This window comes from Trichechus manatus, unplaced genomic scaffold (genome assembly GCF_000243295.1).
Source record: "Trichechus manatus latirostris isolate Lorelei unplaced genomic scaffold, TriManLat1.0 scaffold00031, whole genome shotgun sequence".
In the NCBI taxonomy this organism is placed as follows: domain Eukaryota; kingdom Metazoa; phylum Chordata; class Mammalia; order Sirenia; family Trichechidae; genus Trichechus; species Trichechus manatus.
The window spans coordinates 1,599,001-1,621,422 of record NW_004443967.1 but is presented as its reverse complement, the minus strand read 5'-3'; the positions used below and the strand labels follow the sequence as shown (position 1 = coordinate 1,621,422).

The 22,422-nt window shown below is 36.4% G+C and overlaps 1 protein-coding gene across 1 annotated transcript in view; it reads right to left on the bottom strand.

Moving 5' to 3' along the window:
• The window catches only part of SHOC2 (SHOC2 leucine rich repeat scaffold protein), a 98,729-nt gene extending 76,333 nt beyond the window's left edge, over nucleotides 1-22,396 (bottom strand). The window contains exon 1 of the mRNA XM_023729938.1: nucleotides 22,345-22,396. The gene's annotated coding sequence lies outside the window, so the exon portion shown is untranslated. The remainder of the gene's footprint in view (nucleotides 1-22,344) is intronic.
• Between the last annotated feature and the right edge of the window lie 26 nt (nucleotides 22,397-22,422).

Here is a 22,422-nt window from a genome sequence, read left to right as displayed (position 1 = left end):
ATCCAACTCTTGTGTACTTCAACTATGAACTGAGTGAAAAGAAGTGAGAAAGGAGAAGAAATTTAAATAGCACTGATTATGCTACCTTTCCACTCAAGTATATGGTCATTCTATAGAAAGAATGTGGGAATTGTTTTTCAGGATTCCCAGCTGTTATGGATTGAATGGTGTTCTCCAAAAACGTGTGTCAACTTGGCTAGGCCATGATTCCCAGCATTGTGTGACTGTCCACCATTGTCATCTGATGTGATTTTCCTAGTGTTGTAAATCCTACCTCTATGATGTTAACGAGGCAGGATTAGAGGCAGGACTCAATCTACAAGATAAACTTGTATTTTGAGTCAATCTCTTGAGATATAAAAGAGAGAAGTGAGCAGAGAGACAGGGGGACCTCATACAACCAAGAAAGTATGGCCAGGAGCAGAGCACGTTCTTTGGACCAGGGTTCCCTGTGCTGAGAAGCTCCTAGACCAGGGGAAGATTGATGACAAGGACCTTCCTCCAGAGCCTATAGAGAAAGAAAGCCGTTCCCTGGAGCTGGCGCCTTGAATTCAGATTTCTAGCCTACTAGACCGTGAGAGAATAAGCTTGTTTGTTAAAGCAATCCACTGTTGGTATTTCTCTCATAGCAGCACTAGATAACTAAGACACCAACTCTTCTCAAAAATGTATTTACCAGTTATTCAAGTGGTCAGGTTAAGTGGACGGTAATGGCTTCCTCAATATGCTCAAAGAAAAATCTGAGTTAATTGAAGGCAACAGAAAAACATTAAATAACTAAGAATTAGACAAATTGATAAAAATCATCACAGCAAAGATGACTAAAAACAAAAAGAATCAGTAAATTGGAATCTTCATAAATTTGCAGTAGTACCTAAGCAACACTTGAATAATTTATTAATATGTCTCTTTATAAAATTATATACTATAAATCATTGTACTTACATATGCATATACTGTACAAAGCTGTATGTGCAAAAATCACATGTAATGTACTTTATGAGCATTTAGGGAATTTTGAAGGGGTGTTTTTATTATACATTGTTTTCACCATATGTGTTAACTTTTGGACCTAACTCCTAAAGTGTGACTTCTCCATATTTTTCTTTTAAAGAAAAATATAGAAGTATGTGAAGAGTTACACATCTCTATAAGGGCACAAAAGAAGAAATAAAAGAATATGCACCAAACTGTTAATAGCATGTACCGCCCTCTCTCTCTGGAAAAGAGGTGGGTGTTGGGGATGATGAAAGAAAGGTAGCGAGAGGGGAGCTGAAGAAATGGCAGGGAATAAGGTCAAGAAATGGAGATTAAAAACAAATCATAAAGGGCCAGGATACTGAGCTAAAATGTTTGGACTTTCTGCCACAGATTCTTCATCTAGGGTGTAAGAACACTATGTGGAGTATACCGACGAAATAGGTATCTTGATACTCTTCAACCTGCAAGGGATGATGTGTCTCTAAACGACAACCACCAAATAAAGGAATCTGTATTCTGTGCCTGACTGGCCTGAAACAGGACTGTGTTTGCATGTACCTTAATCTTCCAGCCCTCAGGTAAGCCCTTTTCTGGAAAGCTGACTCCACTCACTCTGCTTCTACCTGTCCAGTTCTAATGGTATAAAACTTGCTACTTCATCTAAGATAGGAGTTGCAAGTTTATAAACTACTTTTCACGTAATTACATTTGATTTTCAAAACAACCTTGTGAAGTAGACACCCCAGGTAGTGTTATTCCCATTTAACAGATGAGTTAACCAAAATTTAGGGAAGTCACTCGCTCAATAGCAGGGTGTAAATCTGACAATAACACCACTAGCAGCACCAGACATTTACTGAGCACTTACTGTATCTACGCCTCACGTATTTGACTATATCATTATCCACCATTTCGCATTTATGATAACAGTAAAAAATCTACTATCAGACTATTTTGCACCTTAACGATGTACATCTGGCAGTAACAAATGCTGTGGTGCAAGGCGAAAGTAATGCTTGCTGTGATGGTTAAGGCTATGTGTCAGCTTGGCTGGGCCATGATTCTCAAGTGGTTTGGCAGTTATATAATGATGTAATTGGCAGTTATCTAATGATGTATTGATTCTCCATTTTGTGATCTGATGTGGTCATCTTCCATTTCACATAATGCCAATTTTCACATAACGACCTGGTCTTTGGAACCTAACCATGTGGATAAGTGAGGAGTGGGTGTATATGCCAGGCAATGTGCTAGGTGCTTTTAGCTATCACCTCATTAAAGTCCTTAAAATAATTCTGTGGCAGATTAATCCTCATCTACAGATAAGGAAACAGAGGCTCAGAGAAATTAAATGATTTGTCCAAGATCACACAGACTGTAACTGGCAGTAAAAAGCAACGAGACTAATGTAGTTCTGACTCTAAAGCCCATCTCTTAACCACTGTGCTATACTCCCTCTATTTCAGAATAAATTAAACTGGTATATAAATAATCTTGTTGATAATCAGGATTAAACACATGAACCAAGGATAACTTCTGATAGGCCAAGATTTGAAAAGGTAACATTGCTTTCTATAGTCTGGGGAAATAGTGACTAAAAAGAATGGCCAACAAAATACAGAAAATCCAAACATCTATCTTAAAAAAATTATTCCCCTTCCCAATCTTAGTCCTGATCATACAGATCACATCAGTAGTTTACTAATCATTCTGACATTTAAAAGAGAATTACTTCCATTAATATATTATTATGTGCCTAAGTGTACATTCCTAAACCTAGAGTTCAATTATTTTTTTACTATTTCTTTCTGAAAAGTATGCTTTAGAAAGATATATTTTTTACAAACTAATTTAAATTCAGCATCACAGAGTTTAACTCTATTGTTATTTAAGTCCATTTTTTCCATTAATAATAGATGGATAAATGTTTTCACAACTAACCACTAAGAAGTGATGATACCGCTCAATTCAGAGAAGAATCAGGAACTTATCTGTCCTTGGCAAGTGCAACGATTCTTTAAAACTAGTACTGATTATTCCTTAGTAGTAACACTGGCTAGAGTACATGTTTATTTTAAAGTTATTTTTCTCTTGCCTAGGAGAAAGAGAATAATTAAGATAAGTTAGAGGGGAACTGGATATCCAAAGACTTGCTTGGGTTCCATCCATATTAAATTTGACCCACCTTATAATCTAACACCAAATGTGACTCAATCTCTACCCACAATTCTCTTGTTAAGTGAAGAGAATCACATAGCTGATATCCATCTCCAAAGGAATGTGATTAAAAATAATTTACTAAAAGGAAGATGCAGGAGGGAATAAAGAAGCAAAAGATCTAGATCTGTGGGTTTTGGCAAATTCCTTCATAAATTGCAATTATTATATTTACTTATTATATTTAGGCAAATATTATATTTCCCGGTCTCAATTTTTTTTTATCTGAAAAATTAGTCTGAGCCACCTTAAAACCAAAAATCCATTGCCCTCGAGTTGGTTTTGGCTCACAGCAACCCTACAGGACAGAGCAGAACTGCCCCATAGGGTTTCCAAGGCTGTACTCTTTAGGGAAGCAGACTGTCACATCTTTCTGCCGCAGAGTAGCTACTGGGTTCAAACCAGTGACCTTACAGTTAGCAGCCGAGTGCTTTAATCACTGTCCCACCAAGTCTCGGAAACTCCTACTGCTAAGTCTTAAAGAAAAATATTTCCAAAAATGGCCAATTCTGGGCATCTAACACATAATAGACACTCAAGAAATATTTCAGGCTAGATGATCAAGCCTAAGACAATGTCCCGGTCAAGAGAGAAATCCTTAGGATTACAGAAAATACCATCATAATTAAATGAGTTCTAAGTGTATTTACATACTAGGACAGTGGTTTTCATTTCTGCTATATTAAAAAGCTTATTAGGTCCACATGGCTGTAAGTAATTACCTATCACTGCAATCAAAATGGTCATGCAAACACGTCTTAGAATATCCCAATAATGTCTTAACGCTGAAAATGTACATTCTCAGCATTTCCCAAAATGTATTTCTACAATCTAGTTCCATGGTCAAACAAGTTTCAAAATCCAAACCAAAACCATTGCCGTCGAGTCTATTCTGACTCATAGCAACCCTACAGGACAGAGCAGAACTGCCCCATAGGGTTTCCATGAAGCGCCTGGTAGATTCAAACTGCCGATCTTTTGGTTAGCAGCCAAATTCTTAACCACTACTGCACCAGGGCTTCCCAAATAGGTTTAGCATAAGATGTATTTCACACACAATTATGTCTTTAGAGCAGAAATTACCACTGCATTTAATATAACAGTGTACTCTGTAAAGAAGGATATAATCTACAAGATCTTCCAAATTTATTTGGATCACAAAACCTTTTCTGAGGGATATCTACTAATATCTCATAATGTTTCAAGTGCTCAATGCATTTATTTAGTAGTAAACACAAGCTACTGTTCTCAGGTAAATTGGAACACTGATAAATTTTTACAAAATTATTAAGATATTAGATTTAAACAACACTGAAGTGATTAATAATTAGAGTGACAAAGACTTAAAACTGGAAACTCCAATAATCTATCATGGATTAAAATTTTCTGTGAGGTTGTTAGAATGTGCTTTTTTATTTGTGACTAAAAAATAATACATTTGGTTACAAAGGAAAAAATGGGATGGAAAAAACAACCTAGCCTTCTCTGGGCAACCACCTTGCTCTGGCTAATGAACAAAGGATGGGTAAAATGGAACTGGGTCAAATGAATCTAAGAATGTGTTCAAATCAGAGAATAAAAAGGAGGCACTCACCAGCTATCAAGATTTTTCAAACTTAGTTTTTCTTTTAATAAGGCCATTAAATGAGGAAAATATATTAACATTTCCCTTAACAAACAATATGCCATTCAGAATACCAGATTATTCCAGAAGTAACATTTAGTATACCAGAGAATTTAAAGTAAAAAATTCTCGTGGCAGAATCTAGAGCGTGGAAGTTCAATTTTCAGATTCAGTTGAAAAAGGAATCAACATCTAAAGCAAACTGAAGAATTAATGAGCGTTCTAAAGAATGGCAATCACTGCCTAACTAGAGAATGCCTCATTCTTTATACTTTCTAATGTACGAGGCTTCAAAAATCCTAACTGACATAATTAAAATTGTCAAAGTGTGTTTTCAGTTTAAAAAAAAAAAAACTTGATCTAACAGAACCTCTGTAAATAAACTGGTTTTGGCAATATGAGCACGTATTTTATTCTTTACAGTAAAGTGATCTTAATTCTGACAAAACTTTCAGCCCAAGGATTTCTGCTTTGAAATGGCAGGTAAAAGTGCTGTGGTCACTTTCAGTTCTTGAAAATCTCACAACTAGGGGAGGAGAATGAGAAACAAAAACACAAACTACATCTTCCACAAACTAGGAGATATCCCTAACCACATTATATGAAAAGGGCTGCCAAATGCAGTGAAGGTAAAAGAGGAATGCTGGAAGACCTCAAGCAAGAGATCTACAATGGCTTGTAGATGAAAATCTCAAAACCATCATAGTTCAGTTCTGAAAGTACATGACATAGCCAGAAGGGCAAACCCAACAATCCCTTGTTTGGAACATGTGAAGCATTCACAGACCTCATTTGGCATTACTAAGATATGAGAAAGGCAGGACTAAACAAGAAATCAAATAGTCTGAAACAGCAAATCATTTCCTAAGAAAAACTGATGCAGAATAATCCAGATATATCCTAGCGAAATTGCTGCACATCAAGGATTAAAAGAGAATCCTTTGAGAATCTAGGCAAAAACGCTGCTATCTAAAAATGAGAGAGATGGAGAGAATCAATGGTAAAAAACAGTAAGTAGAGCAATACCTACAAAGTCCTCAAGGGAAAAAAAAGAATGACTCAAGAATTTACACCCAATCTAACCACAGTTCAGTTTAAAAACAAGTTAAATAATACTGAATATGGAAAAATTCAAGAAATATTGTTTCCATAAAACACTCTTGAAGAAAATATTAGATGATAAAGTTCAGTCATTCAAAATATAAACCAAAAAAACTACCACAAAATGACAAGTTTTGAGCACTGAATCCATTTAACTATTGGACTAAGGCTAAAAAAGAGAAGAGATGTGGTATGGCCACAGAATATAATGTAAATGTCATAAAGCCTGAAATGTTGTTATACAAACAACAAAAATTGGGAAGAATATGGAATGAGGTAGGCTTACACTTCTATACTGCACTGCTTTGCACTGCTTTGAATTATTAGCGTGATTTCTCTCTTAAACCCTTAGCTACAAAAGATGTTCCCTCCTGATAACACATCGAAAGTATGTAAGATGAAGTCTCACATCCTAAGGTAGAGGGCTACATTTTTATGCAAAGCTCTCAATTATTAAATTTTGGTAAATTATAAAAATTAAAACCACAATCTGTTAAATATAATGTAGCTATACACTGTATTTTGTCTGAAGACCATAAATCTTTGCAGTGAACGAATGGAAAGATTTGCTCACCCTCACAAATAATCTGGGAAATACAGATTAAAATAACATTTTTTCATACAGGAAATTGATGTAAACTAAAAAGAATTATATCTAGCAGAAGCAAGGGTAGGAGAGTATAAATTGATGCAATCTCTTTGGAAGAAGCGATTTTGGAACTACTTATGAAAATTTAAAATGTATATTAATTTTGCCCTAACAGTTCTACTTTCAGGAATCTGCCTTCCAGAAATATTAGTTCCTCTGTGTAAATATTTACACAGAAGAAACATTATTTGTCTTGGTCAAAAAAAAAAAAAAAGACAAATAGAAACAAATTTATTAGTTGATTTGGGAATGATTAAGTAAATTATGGTATAGACGTACCACAACTTTTTTTTTAAATTGTGCTTTAGATGAAAGTTTCCCATTAAACAATTAATACACCTATTGTTTTGTGACACTGGTTGCCAACCCCACGACATGTCAATACTCTCCCTTCTCAATCTTTGGTTCCCCATTATCAGCTTTCCTATCCCCTCCTGCCTTCTCGTTCTTTGAACCTGGGCTGGTGTGCCCATTTAGTCACATTCTGTTTTATGGGGCTGTCTAATCTTCGCTGAAGGGTGAATCTCAGAAGTGACTTCAGTACTGAGTTAAAAGGGTGCCCAAGGGTCATACTCTTGGGGTTTCTCCAGTCTCTGTCAGACCAGTAAGTCTGGTCTTTTTTTTTGTGAGTTAGAATTTTGTTTTACATTTTTTTCCAGCTCTGTCCCGGCCTCTCTATTGTGATCCCTGTCAAAGCAGTCAGTGGTGGTAGCCGGGCACCATCTAATTGTGCTGCACTCAGTCTGGTGCAGCAGACCTACCACACAATTCTTAATCAGCAATGAAAAAGAATAAAGTATATCTGTATTCCTGGATAGAAAGATGTCCATAATGTACCGTTTATAATTTAAATACAAAACGATAATTAATATATATAAATGTATACCAGATGTGTATACTATCATTTGCAGTATCTATGTAACATTCCAGGATATGGTTAAAAAACAAACAAACAAAAAAAAAACCATTGCAGTTGAGTCGATTCCAACTCAAAGCGACTATATAGGACAGAACAGAACCACTCCATAGGGCTTCCAAGGCTGTAAATCTTTACAGAAGCAGGATGGCACATCTCTGTCTCCTAGAGCAGCCGGTGGCTTTGAACTGCCGACCTTTTGGTTAGCCCCCGAGCACTGTGACCACTGCACCATCAAGGCTCCTTTTGGATATCAGAAGTTCAGAAAATCAGCTTTTCCCCTCCGGTTATATTTAAAATTTTAAAATATAAAACCTCTTTCATTCACTCAACACTTATTTAATACACACTAAGTAGAAGTTGTCAAAAATGAAATGGAACACTTGGAGATAGATATCCTGGCATTAGTGAGCTGAGATGGACTGGTATTGGCCACTATGAATCAGACAATCATATGGTCTATTATGCCAGAAATGACAAATTGAAGAGGAACAGCATCGCATTCATTGTCAAAAAGAACATTTCAAGATCTGTACTGAACTACAATGCTGTCAGTGACAGGATAATATCCACAGTCCTACAAGGAAGATCAGTTAATATGACTATTATTCAAATTTACTCACCAACTACTAACACTGAAGATGAAGAAATTGAAGATTTTTATCAACTTCTGCAGTCTAAAAGTGATCAAACATGCAATCAAGATTATCAATAATTACTGTATTATTACATCGATAAGTTGGAAACAAAAAAGAAGGATCAGTAGCTGGAAAAGATGGCACTGGTGATAAAAAAAAACGCCGAAGACTGCATGACAGAATTTTGCAAGACCAACAACCTATTAATTGCAAGTATCTTTTTTCAACAACATAAAAACAGCGACTACACATGTGGACCTCGTCTGATGGAATACACAAGAATCAAATCAACTACATCTGTGGAGAGAGACGATGGAGAAGCTCAATGTCAGTCAGAACAAGGCCAGGGCCGACTGTGGAATAAACCATCAACTGCTCATTTACAAGTTCACACTGAAGCTGAAAAAAAATTAAAACAAGTCCAGGAGAGCCAAAGTACGACCTTGAGTATATCCCACCTGAATTTAGAAACCATCTCAAGAATAGATTTCACACATTGAACACTAATGACTGAAGACCTAACAAATTGCGGGATGACATCAAGGACATCACAGATGAAGCAAAAGGACATTAAAAAGATAGGACAGAAAGAAAAGACCAAAACGGACGTCAGAAGAGACTATGAAACTTGCTCCTGAATGTAGAGTAGCTAAAGCGAATGGAAGAAACGATGATGTAAAAAGAGCTGAACAGAAGATTTCAAAGGACAGCTAGAGAAACAAAGTATTATAACGAAATGTGTAAAGACCTGGTGTTAGAAAACCAAAAGGGAAGAACTTGTTTGGCATTTCTCAAGATAAAAGAACTGAAGAAAAAATTCAAGCCTCAAGTGGCAATACTGAAGGATTCTATGGGCAAAATATTGAATGACGCAGGAAGCATCAAAAGAAGATGGAAGGAATATAGAGGTACTGTACCAAAAAGAATTGGTTGACATTCAACCATTTCACAGACACAGCATATGATCAAGAACCAATGGTATTGAAGGAAGAAGTCCAAGCTGCACTGAAGGTGCTGGTAAAAAGCAAGGCTCCAGGAACTGACAAAATACCAATTGAGACCTTTCAACATACAGATGCAATGCTAGAAGCGCTCACTTGTCCATGCCAGAAAATTTGGAAGACAGCTACCTGGCCAACTGACTCAGGAAGAGATTTATATTTGTGCCCATTTCAAAGAAAGGTGATTCAACAGAATGTGGACATTATCAAACAATATCATTAACATCGCACGCAAGTAAAATTTTGCTGAAGATAATTAAAAAACAGTTGAAGCAGCGCACTGACAGAGAACTCCCAGAAATTCAGTCTGGATTCAGAAGAGGACACGGAACAAGGAATATCATTCTGATGTCTGATGGATCTTGGCTGAAAGCAGAGAATACAAGGAAGATGTTTACCTGTGTTCTACCAACTATGCAAAGGCACTCGACTGTGTGGATCACAACAAATTATGGATAACTCTGCAAAGAACGGGAATTCCAGAACACTTAATTGTGCTCATGTGGAACCTGTACATAGACTAAGAGGCAGTCATTCGAACAGAACAAAGGGATACTGCATGGTTTAAAATCAGGAAAGCTGTGCATCAGGGTTGTATCCTTTCACCATACCTATTCAATCTGTATGCTGAGCAAATAATCCAAGAACCTGGACTATATGAAGAACACAGCATCAGGACTGCGGGAAGACTCATAAACAACCTGCGGTATGCAGATGATATAACCTTGCTTGCTAAAAGCAAAGAGGACTCGAAGTGCTTAACTGATGAAGATCAAAGACTACACTTCAACATAAAGAAGACGAAAATCCTCACAACTGGACCAATAATCAACATCATGATAAAGAGAGAAAATACTGAAGTTGTCAAGGATTTAGTTTTACTTGGATCCACAATCAACACCCATGGAAGCATCAGTCAAGAAATTAAACGACATATTGCATTGGGCAAATCCGCTGTAAAAGACCTCTTTAAAGTGTTAAAAAGCAAGGATGTCACTCTGTGGACTAAGGTATGCTGACCCAAGCCATGGTATTTTCAATCACCTCCTATGTATGCAAAAGATGGACAGTGAATAAGGAAGACCAAAGAAGAATTTATGTCTTTGAATTATGGTGTTGGCATAGAATATTGAATATACCATGGACTGCCAGAAGAACAAACAAATCTGTTTTGGAAGTACAGCCAGAATACTCCTTAGAAACAAGGAAGGCGAGACTTTGTCTCACATACTTTGGACACGTTATTAGGAGGGACCAGTGCCTGGAGTAGGACATCATGCTTGGTAAAGTAGAGGGTCAGTGAAAAAGAGGAAGACCCTCAATGAGATGGACTGATACAATGGCTGCAACAATGAGCTCAAACACAGCAATGACTGCGAGGATGGCGCAGGACCAGGCAGTGTTTTGTTCTGTTGTACACAGGGTTACTATGAGTTGGGATTGATAAGATGACACCTAACAAGTGTCATACACTGTGCAAGTTGCTAAATATGCAATAATAAGGCACAGCCCTTGCTAAAAAATTATAAACAAGCGGGGAAGGCAAGAAAATAGTGTGGTGTTGTTGAAGCACAAAAGGACAACACTTATACCAGCATTGGAGGCTGCAGGAATCAGGAAAGGCTTTCTAAAAGAAGTAACATCTAACTAAAAAGGGTGGATGGGGTCAGGAATCCTGGAGTCATCCTGATTCCTTCTCACTCTCCTTCAACTCACATCCTTTCAATTTCTCCCCCTAAAGTTCTCCTGGCTCCATCAACATTTCTCCTTTCTCACTGGCACTACCCTATTCCAGGGTATACGGAATTCTCTACTCTAATAGCTTTCTAACTGTCTCATCATATCCACTCCCTTACCTTCTCCCTGGAGTCCCTGGGTAGTACAGATGGTTAACATGTTCAGCTGCTATCAGAAAGGTTGGAGGTTTGAGTTCACCAGTTGCACCTCAGAAGAAAGGATTGGTAATTTACCCCCAAAAAAATCAGCCAATGAAGACCCTACAGAGCAGTTTAACTCTTGACACATGGGGTCACCATAAGTCAGAAGCAACAGCAACTAGCTATCCTGTTCCTAACTTAATCACTACACTGGAATTATGGCTAAGCTCGGCTGCTACACAAGAGTTTGGCAGTTCAATCCCACCCAGCAGCTCCGCAGGAGTTGCTCCTATAAAGATTACAGCCCAGAAACCCCTATGGGGTAGTTCTACTCTGTCACGTGGAATAGTTATGAGTGGAAATTGATTCCCTGGCACCTAACAACAATACTACTCAGGTTATTGTCCAATTTAAAATACTTTAGGGGAGGGTGGATGGCCTCTCCACATACAGCCATCAGGATAAAATCTAGACTCTTAGCAGTAATTACCAAGCCTTTCAAGATCTGGCTCCTACTTCTCCTGCCACAACTCTAATACTGCCCACCTTGCACTCCCGTCACATGAGCATCTCTCAGATCCCATAGCAGGCCCTGCTGTCTCATCTCCAGGGTTTTGCTATTTCTTTCTGCCAGAAGCACAGATCTACAGTTTTACACTGAGCTAACTCCCACTTACTCTTCAGATCTCAGCTTAGAGATCTAAAGCCTTTCCAAATACCCCCTCCTCAGTGCAACCACTTAAAATTTCCAGTGTCAGATGAGAACAATTTATACTTATACAAATTATACTTGCCAGATTAGTTGTCTCACTTCCTCATTTAAAGAAATGGGAAAATAGGAATGAGAAAAACTGTCTTTTTCACAGTTGTATCCTAGAACAATACCTAGCACATATAGCTGTTATATTTATTGAAAGAATGATAAACATTAACTTGGCTTATCTACCCTACTAGACAACAGGCTCCATATATAAAGAAGCAATTTTACTCTATAAAGCTCTCTAAAACTTAAAAAACACGTTATAAGCTTCCTACCGAGCACACAATAAGTACTTAATCAACATTTGCTAAAAGAAGATAGATGAACCAAGTCTTATGCATGAAGTTTCCCTATATTGTACTTAAAATTAACACTAGATCATTCAGATTTTGATATGAATACCTAAAAACAGCAAGACTTCAATTGTATTTTCCCTTGTTTATAAACGTCTGAAAGGCTTCTTACTCTTTTAAGTAGCTTAAAGGACACAAATAAGCAGCTCTCATCTCCAAATCACATAAAGCTATATATTTTTGTAGTTCAGGAGTTAAAAAGGGCACCCTTAAAACTGGGAGACCAAAAGGTTAGTCCAAAGACCAAGAAAACACCCAAAATTAACATGTTTAAGGGAATGTCATTCATTCAACCTTTTCTCCCTTTGGTAAGGAGGCATGATAAAATAGTTTGGACAAAAGTAGAGACAGACAGAATTAATTTACTTTACACAGTAGCAAATACACAGGAGTTTTTCAGGAAATCTACATCCCTTCTTTATGGGAAAGCAAAAGACTTCATATGTCTTTAGATCCCAGGCAAACAAGAGTTTTGAGCCCAAAACCAAAACCATTGATGTCGAGTCTATTACAACTCACAGCAACCCTACAGGACAGAGCATAACTGCCCCATAGGGTTTCCAAGGCTGTAAATCTTTATGGCAGCAGACTGCTACATCCTTCTCCTGCGGAGCAGCTGGTGGGTTCCAACCGCCAACCTTTCAGTTAGCAGCCACCAGGGCTCCTTTAGAGTTCCAAGCAAAGAACTGAAAATTCCTGTTTATCTAACCCACGATATAAATTCTACCTGAGATTACAGCTCCCTTGTACATTTCAACTCACCAGACATTTGAGTTGCAAAATTATCCAGCAAAGTCTCAAAGTAAAAGCCTGGGGGGTGGGAGGGAGGATTAAAATGTCTCAACATAACTAACATATAATATTAAATACCTAATATCCTGACCAAACATTATTTGAAAACTTTAATGCCACACAACTACTACCAAAAAAAAAAAAAAAATTTTTACCTATGAGTATTTGTTTAAACTGCCTTTCTTGCCAGGGAACTAAAAGTATGTCAGAAACAACCTAAGCATTCCCAAAGTATATTTAACTCTTCATTTCCCATGGGCACGCTGGCAATAAATCAAAAAGTCAGTTACCTAATTTATCAGTGTATGGCCAAACAAAATATAATTGTTATCTTAGGTTATACGCACTAGGCTAAGTATTCAAGGAAGTATTTTCAACTAAAAAAAACAGATATATTTTAATATTTTTAAGTTAAAAAAAATTAAATTACATTTAATTGCTTTATTTTTGTATGTACCCACATATTCCTTCACTAGGTCTATCTGATTATAAATCCTTTCTATTACTCTACAAACTGTTTATCAGAAATTGTCACAAAAAAATAAACAAAAATAAATGTACTATAAATAGCAAGATTAGAGAGAAGAAAAAATTCAGTTTGTGGTCTCAGGGTAGGTTCCTTACATTCAGGATCAGTATTTAGTGAGTAACTGTAAGTATAAAATAAACAGCCTTTCTCACTGCTGTAAGGTTCTTGAGATTTTATTTAGACAAAAACCTCTATTCTCAATTATTTTATTTATCTACTTACTTAACAGTCTTTTTTATAGGATTAGCATAATATACTTTGAGTTTTAAAACAGAATTTCATTTAGCTCTGTACTATATTTTTTTTAAATATCCCAGAGTAGAAATCTTACTCATACAAAATCAAAAGAAACATACTGATCAGCCATCCCTTTAGCTTAATTTAAGGTTAATAAGGAATTTCTGCCATCAGAACTACTCACAATATATTTTTGCTTACATTTTTTAATATACATAAAAAGACGTTATTTTTGTAATATAACAAATTAAACAAAACTCTATGGTTCCCAACTGGTATGTACTATCTACTGTTTTGTGAATATAGTCCCGGAATATGATTCCCACCAGGTTCTAGATGAAATAATAACTTAGACTTAACATTTGGATACTAATAGCAATTTCAAAGGCAAAGAGAAAAATACAATATAAACCCTGAGGGCAGTGAAAATCTGCACAAATCTGGTGTAAAAAATTCTCACACGACAAATATGCAAATCATTCAGTAATTTGTAGATGGCAAATCATGCCAGAAAGAAAAAAATATTATTTGTAATAACTACTTTTAGTTGCTTTCAGAAACAACCCATCAGTTATAAAAACCAGATAAGAGTCATAGTCAGGAATGTGATGTGCTAATTAACAAAATATCTTTATTTTTACCATATGAATCTATCATTTATGAATTATCAATTTTCAAAGAATTTGAATATAATAAAATAGAGTAAAATTTCAATTATATTAAATTTAAATTCAATTTTCTTTGATGAAACAAACATTTTCAAGATCTTTCTATAGGATCATTATTATTACACCAATTATGGTGATATTCTATACATGAAAATGTCACGTATTACTGAGTTCTAGTTGAGAAAAGGCCAGATTAAGTTTCTTATATTTTTGCATAGAGATAATTAGTCATGCGCTAAGACATTACTCACAGAGCTAACTCTCCAAGAGCTGTATAGCTGACTTTAAAAGTATTAAGTCCTTCCTTTTACATATCATAAAAATCTTTAAATGAAACACTTAATTCCATTATCTATTTGCATGATGTTACAATCAGTGCAGGCTCAAGTCAGCCCTCTTTTTAATCAACAAAATAAGCTGATAAAGTATGTTTTATCAAATCCCTTTACAATCATATTTTCCTGAACAATGAAAATAAACTAGTGGATTTCATTCTTTACACTTTCTCATCAGTTTCAGTATCTGGTTCTCATAGGCTGACACAATGCTGGACAGTCTGGGTTGTACAACACTCTAGGGAAAAGGTTTAAATACAAACTATTTCACTGAAATTTTTAAGTACCATATACAAACATCATGGAAATGTTTATATCAGAGTTATCAAACTTGAATAAAATTTCAAAAAGTTGTTCCTAAAATAGTTATTCCATTTTTAATAAGACATTTTTCTTAAGCCAAATAACAATTCTTGCTTTCACCCCTCAACTGCAACCTAAAACATTATCATCTGATTTATGTCAAACACTCATTGATATCACTACATCTGCTCATTTTTAGGTCCCTAGTGCCCAACACACAGCCTGATACAATCTCAAATATTTTTTGAACTTCAATACACTTTGTTCTTGTCCCAAACACGCCTGTTCTGCATGTACTACTGTAAGATATTATATAACAGTAGGTGTGGAAAATTAAAAAATACTGCAGCACTAACAGCCATTTAGCATGCTGAGTTCCCACAGTTGCTTAGTGGGTGTTCTGAAACTAGGCCATATTTCTAGTATTAAGAATTTCAAATCACTACTTCCAAAGTACAGAAATAAATGTCTTCAAGATTAAATCATAAACTTTACTATTTTAAGCTGCCTAGTATACAAGCATGACATTTCTATGAGTTTAGAACTGTAATTAACACATGGTAGATAAACCATACTAGCTTTAGCAACAAAATAAGGAATAACTAGCTCTTCTACGTATCTTTATACAGCCACAGAAGTCAATATTAAGATAAAATTCAATTTATCTGAACCAGAACTAAAGCTCTTCAGTGAAATTTTGAATTCTATATCCCAAAAGATACGCGAACCAAAACAGAATTAAAAATTTTATTTCAGATCATCCAATCTGTTCTACACCACACACTTCTAGCAAAGCAAAGTATAGCTTTTAACCTAATTTTCCCAGCCTAGGTCACCAGAAAATACCAGAGAATAAAGCTAACTCTCTTTAACAGAATAAATACTTATGCCATTTTGTCGTATCATTGCAACAGGTATATCTTCGTTTAAAATTGATCAAGAAAAACAAGTTCTGTTACTTAATTTTACGTATTTCATAGCTAATTTAACAAAGAAGCACATAGTAGTCTCAAGAAATTATAAGGTAGTAATATCATACCTAATACAGTACCTCCAGAAAATGATTTCTTGCAACTTCATTTTATTCAATAAATACTCAATGGTCTACTATGTTTCGCCTCATTGAGCAAGTATTTCCAATAACAAAGGCTTAACACATTAAAAGTTGTCAATTACATCATTTGGATAGAAATCTTTTTGAAATGCATGGCCTTGTGTTGTTTTTAACAAAATTTACTAACAGCAATTAGCCTCTTCTTCATGATCCTAGATCATCATTATTGTTATACTAGTCTATATATAAAACAAATGGTGTCCAAGTGTTTTTACTGTAACATTAAATTGCCCTAAACCATTTTTCTAAAAATGTCTTGCATCTGTTTTTTAAGTATTTCCCTCTGCTCTTATTTTCAACTCTCTTATGGCCTTTTTACCTTTGGTTACTAAACTTTTTTAAAAATTGTACATTATGTGAGAGTAAAAGAGCCCTGAATTAAGGCCTGAAGAGTTCTAAGGCAGGAAATGTGTGTTTAAGAGCAAGAACTCAATGGCACCTCTTTGTCCATTTTAGTCGCCGATTCAGTTTCTTTGGGGCTGTAGACTATCAATTTAAAACAAATTTTCTCCTAGGAGCCTACAAGGTCTAGACCTTGTATACTAGAGAAACAGTACTAAAGATGACATGATGAAGCTTACAGTCTAGCAAAAAAGACAGGAGAACCTAACCAGGGATCAAAGAAGGCCTTTTAAAGGATGTAATATGGAGACCCAATTAGGAGTTTAGCCAGGTGAAGAGTGCAGGGGGTGATTAGACAGGCAGACGACACTGTTGCAGTTTTAGTTTCCTAATAAATAACCTCAAGATAAATAAGACGTAATAACATTAATACAGTACCTGCTAAAATGTCAAAATTAAAAACTTTTAAATTATATAAGACTCATACAAAGTGTTCTTTCAGGGTCCAACTGCTGATCCTGTAGTCTGACTTACCTAAAGGAAGAGTGGCACTGACAAGTAAGTATGAAAAGAGGTTTTTAAAAATGTCCTAAGAGTGAATTCTTGTGTAATAAAAACTTACCGTGAGTTCTAAGGAAGATCATAAATGTTACTCTTCAACATGATACGTAAGTGCTAAGAAATAGATACGTGAATATCTAAAGCTGTATCAATAATCTAGATATATCTAGATACACAGATAAAGATCTGTTGTTGCTGGGTGCTGTCAAATCGATTCCAACTCGTAGCAATCCCATGTGACAGAGTAAATGTACCATCATTGTGTCACCATTGCTCAGAACTTGGATAAGGATACTATGTTTCAAAATCATATTTAAATATCTTTCAATATTAAATATCTTTAGATAGATATATACAGGAGCCTTGGTGGCACAACGGTTAAGCACTTGGCTGCTAACCAAAAGGCTGGAGGTTCCAATCCACATAGCGGTTTTGTGGGAGAAAGATCTGGTGATCTGTTCCCATAAACATTACATCCTAAGAAACCCTACGGGGCAGGTTCTATTCTGTCACATAAGGTTGCTATAAGTAGACAGTGATTCTACAGCACCTAACAACAACAGGCTGGTATGTTCTTCTACTTATTAAAATGTTATGGAAAAATATAGTTATGTAAAAGTTTTAATTAATGATTTGGAGCAGACCCTAATAATGCAGGTCCACAGTTCAAGGCTCAAATTAAACTAGGCACAGAAAAAATAGCAATCTCTGAAAATAAATGCTTTAATGAAAGTCTAGCATATGACCTAAAATATTATTACTGGAATCCAAATTGCTATCCACCTGCAATTCTCCAAACGGGCTTTAATTTCTCGTGCTGCTTCTATCCTCTACCTATCCTGCTTAACCTGAAGAGTCAATTCTAGTCCTATCCTCCAGTAAACATGGATGGTTATACATGCAGTCTGAGGAAAAGAACTCATCTGAGCGTATAATGCTGCAGAAGTACTTGTAACAGAGTATAACAATTAACTACTGACTTGTCTAGTTCCTGCAACAAACTATGAATTTATTGAAAGCAGGAAACATATTTGTCTCTATTTATCCTCAGAGCCTGAACATGCATGTCACTCAGCAGAAGTTCTATGACATTAGTAATGTGAAACTGTACTTAGTAAGAAATATTTATAGAATGAAATTAAAAAGTTAAACACTATTTGCAAGACTGAAAGTTCTGAAAGCAGGAAAGGGTGTTGTACAACATAAAACTGGAAACTAAGAAAGCCCAGATTTAACTGATGAAATTAACTCCAAGTCCTAGAAATTATCTGCATCCAAACAAGCTATTTCCACTTTACCTACAAGCCATTAAAAAAATTTAATCTATTGCCCCCCAAAATTTTTAAGCAAATTATCTTTGCCAGCAGTGAAATACTTAATTACAAAAGAAGTGCTTAAATTGTGACTCTTCGCAGTGTTATAAACATTAGAAGATAAATATGCCAAAATAATTCATAAAAGTCTTCCAGGTTCATTTCACACAGGGACCAATTATACACTCTTTTAACGTTTCCTGTAATGTTTCAGCTACAAGTAATATGTTCATTCTTTCCAATAAAAGAACCCTTACCTTTTACAGCACGCACTACTTTTTGCAATCAGTTCTGATCTTTAGAGAAGCTGGAACTATATAGTGTGAAATCTAACTAGTTCTTTTAAATCTTTATAATAGGAACTGCATACTTCCTCCACAAGCCCGTAAGTTACCAGCATCTCAAAAGCTGAAAAGCCCTTTGTAATTAGAATACTCTTTTTACACATTAGAACTATTGCTTTGCTGAATTAAAGATATTGTACTAAAAAGCTGGTAACCAGGAAAAAATATCCAAACAAAGACAATGAATGCTAGTTTACCTTACAATAATCCAATTACATATTTTGGAACATAAATCAGTTTTTCAGACTTATACATGTTCTTTCAACTGCATAAATTGGCCATCATACTTCAGAATAGTCTATAATATACCAAGTTCAAGCACACCACAGATCAGCTGTAACTCAGAAATTTTTTACATTTTAGAAGTCAGTTTAGACAGGTAGGTAAGATAATAGAATTTTTAAACTACTATATTAACAAAAAATAATTCGAAAAAGAGTTATGGGGTGCAACTTTAATGCAGTGCAACAAGAAGTAGTGAAAATTCAGAAGACAGATCAAGCAGTTAAAATAGGGGAAGCAAGGATAACAGATGATATATTTCTATAATTTAATCTATGAAAGGTTTTGCCTTAAATTATGAGCCCTGGTGGTGCAGTGGTTAAGAACTCAGCTACTAACCAAAAGGTCAGCCGTTCGAATCTACCTGATGCTCCTTGGAAATCCTATGGGGCTGTTCTACTCTGTCCTACAGGGTTGCAATGAGTCGGAATCGACTCAACAATAACGGGTTTGCTTTTTGGTTTATTGTATAATATATAATGCATAAAATATAGTAAGTCTAATAAGCAAAAATATCAGCCAATTTAATATTTGCAGCACTCATTTGTCATATATCACATAAAAGTAATTATACCACTCTACTGCTAAATCAATTTCTATTTAATTCATCTATAACAAAATATTTACAATTCCCTACTAGTCTTATTAGGAAATGTCAAAGAGTCTATTTTATACCTAAATTTCCTCTCTGAACTGATATTTTATAAACTAGTCCACCAAGGCCAAACCATAAACCTTAGAATTCACTGAAGGGTTTGTGGGTCAATTTTTTGTTTTTGTCATTTTGTTTTGTTGCTTATAAGCACAGATTTTATGCCTTTTCATACATGAAGGATACATGAATAATTTAGTAAACTACATTTTAAAGATATATTCTTTCATTTAATCTGTATATCTGCACATATGGGTTATAATTTTTTAGTCGAATATACAACAGATTCTTTTTATATTTAAATATCTTCTTACTAAAACCAATCATTAATCATCTAGCTTATTTTCAAAACAAAAATTACTGCAATTTAACTGCCTAGATAACAAAGAATTCCAACTTTATTCACCTTTCTCACAATCCATATCAGTAAGTCAAGGCAAAAAAAAATACAGCAGCAGTTATTCAGAAACCAGCTTTGGGAGTATTCCATATAGAGTTCCATTTTATAGCTCTCTGAATATGGGAGGAAAAAACATCATTCTGCCCTGTCCCAAGTCACTGAAGAAACAGTAATATTTAAAAAGCATAATTTTGGCAAGTATAACAAAAGAATTTATAATTTTGGTGTTCCTTTTGAAACATGAAATGACTTATAGTTCACTAGTTGTTGTATGATCCTTACTTGATACCAAAAAAAAAAAGAAAAAAAACCATTGCCATCGAGTTGATTTTGACTAATAGTGACCCTATCTACATGATCCTTTACTTGCTACAATTACCAAAAAACAGCTCGGACCAACTTTCTGAATATGGTCATTAACAACTTAAAAAAAAAAAAAAAAAGACTTCAGCTACAAACAAGATACCTCTTAACATAAATCTTTAATCCATATCAATGTATAACAAAAAAAAATTTTTTTTACTTGAAAATTGTACTTACAATGAGAGATCAGTAAACAAATGCCAACCTGAGTAGCTCTTCTTCAAAAACTGAACAAGCAAACTTGGGGAAGTGTAGTATCCTTAGAAAGAGGACAGGTCCATAACTGGAAATTGGCATTTCAAGAAAGCCTTCATTTATTATAGTCCATGGTCTATTTTTCAAATGCATATGCATAAATAAAAATACTTTACAATGTACCTTATGTCCAAATACATTATTTAAAAAGGTTTATCACATGTGTGAAGAATTGTCATTTACATACTTTATTCCTAAAAATTCTTGTCAATAACACATAGAAAAAAATCAATACTTCATAAATTCAAATTATAAATGTAAGCTTAATGAATGTTATGAATTGTACCCAATAGCTAAGTGTCTTCAAATACGTAGTAACAGTTATAAAGGCCATGAAAGGGAGAGAAGGGTGAAGGTAACGATTAGTACACTAATAAATTGAGGTTTTTAAAATTAAGACTTTTTCAGCATTAATGCTACATTTAGGTAACAAAAAAACTGGTTGCACAAGTGTACCCTAGGATTCTGAAAATAAGTAAGTCTTTGATACAGAATCTCCAAGCAGATACCAGAAGCTCCTGACGTTTACGAAGGAGTGTACAAAATAACACAGGTGTAAGCTTAGATACTGACTGTTGGTAGTTATCATGTTGGAGGCAAACACTTTACAGTCAACATCTGCAACCTAATTTTTCTTCAGCATCTCCAGAGACTTCGAAAATATTTCTATGGGTAGGTTGCAAAACAGTGCTTCCTCTTTTATTCTTATCACCCCCATTACGATATAAAACAACAGACAGACAAGAAAATCAGATCCCTAACTGTACAGGCCGAAAGCGTAAAACCACAAAAAAGCATCTTCTTTCCAATTCTCGAATAGGTATTCATTCCACCTGTTTATAAACCCATACTGCCACAATAACATAAACCCTCTGCTGATTTAAAAAAAAAAAAAGGCGAATTAATGGTTTGGAGTCTTTATTCTTCTACCTAAGCATGGGGCGGGGGAGGGGGATGGTACAAAACAATGGATACCGAGGGGCTGGGGGGAAAATCGTTTTGTCCTAAAGCCTCCAGCGTTAAGAGCTTGGGAGCGGGGTGGGGGGTGAGTTAGAGTACTTTTCCTCTATCTCTAAAAGCCACCGCGGAGAGAGGTTGCCATCAGGCACGTTCAAGAAGGCGATCTGGGATGATTACAACTCGCTTCACCAAGCAACACACCCAAGGCCGATTCACCACTCCTCACCGAAGGGTCTTTAGAGAGAGCATATGCGAAGAGAGTGGTGGGCTTGTCGGGGGGGGAGGGGGGAGAGAGACGATGAAAGACCCCGCCCGGATCATTACCGCTGCGCCTAGGCCCCTCCGACGATTAACACGCCCTCGGGACGCCCACGGGCGCCCCACAGCCTGGGCCCGGGCAGCAGGAGCGGAGTGAACAGGACCGCCCGCGGCGCCCCCGGCCCGCGCCCCCGCGTCCTGGCACTGTCCTGGCCGCCAGCCGCCACCGCAGGCCCAGCTCGGGTCGCTGTCAGGGGCAGCCGGCTCGCTCTCGGCGCAGGGCTGCGGGCCACACACGAGAGCAGGCTCTGAGGCCCCAGCCCTCCTGGCGACAGCACCCAGGAAAGCGGCGGCGGCGGCGCCTCCCTGGGCCTCGCCCCAGCTCCGCCGGCTCGCGCCTGTCAGGGCGTGCGGAGCCTCCCCCTACCGACAGCCAGACCGACCGCCCGACAAGCAGGAAGGAAGGCAGGAAGAGCCGACCAACAGACTCCCTCCCGCCCTATCCCGGCCCCTGGTTACCGTCAGGAGCCCGGACTCCGCCATCCTCCTCTCGCCCTCCTTCCTCCTCCTCCTCAGAAGCGACGCTGCCCAACCGCC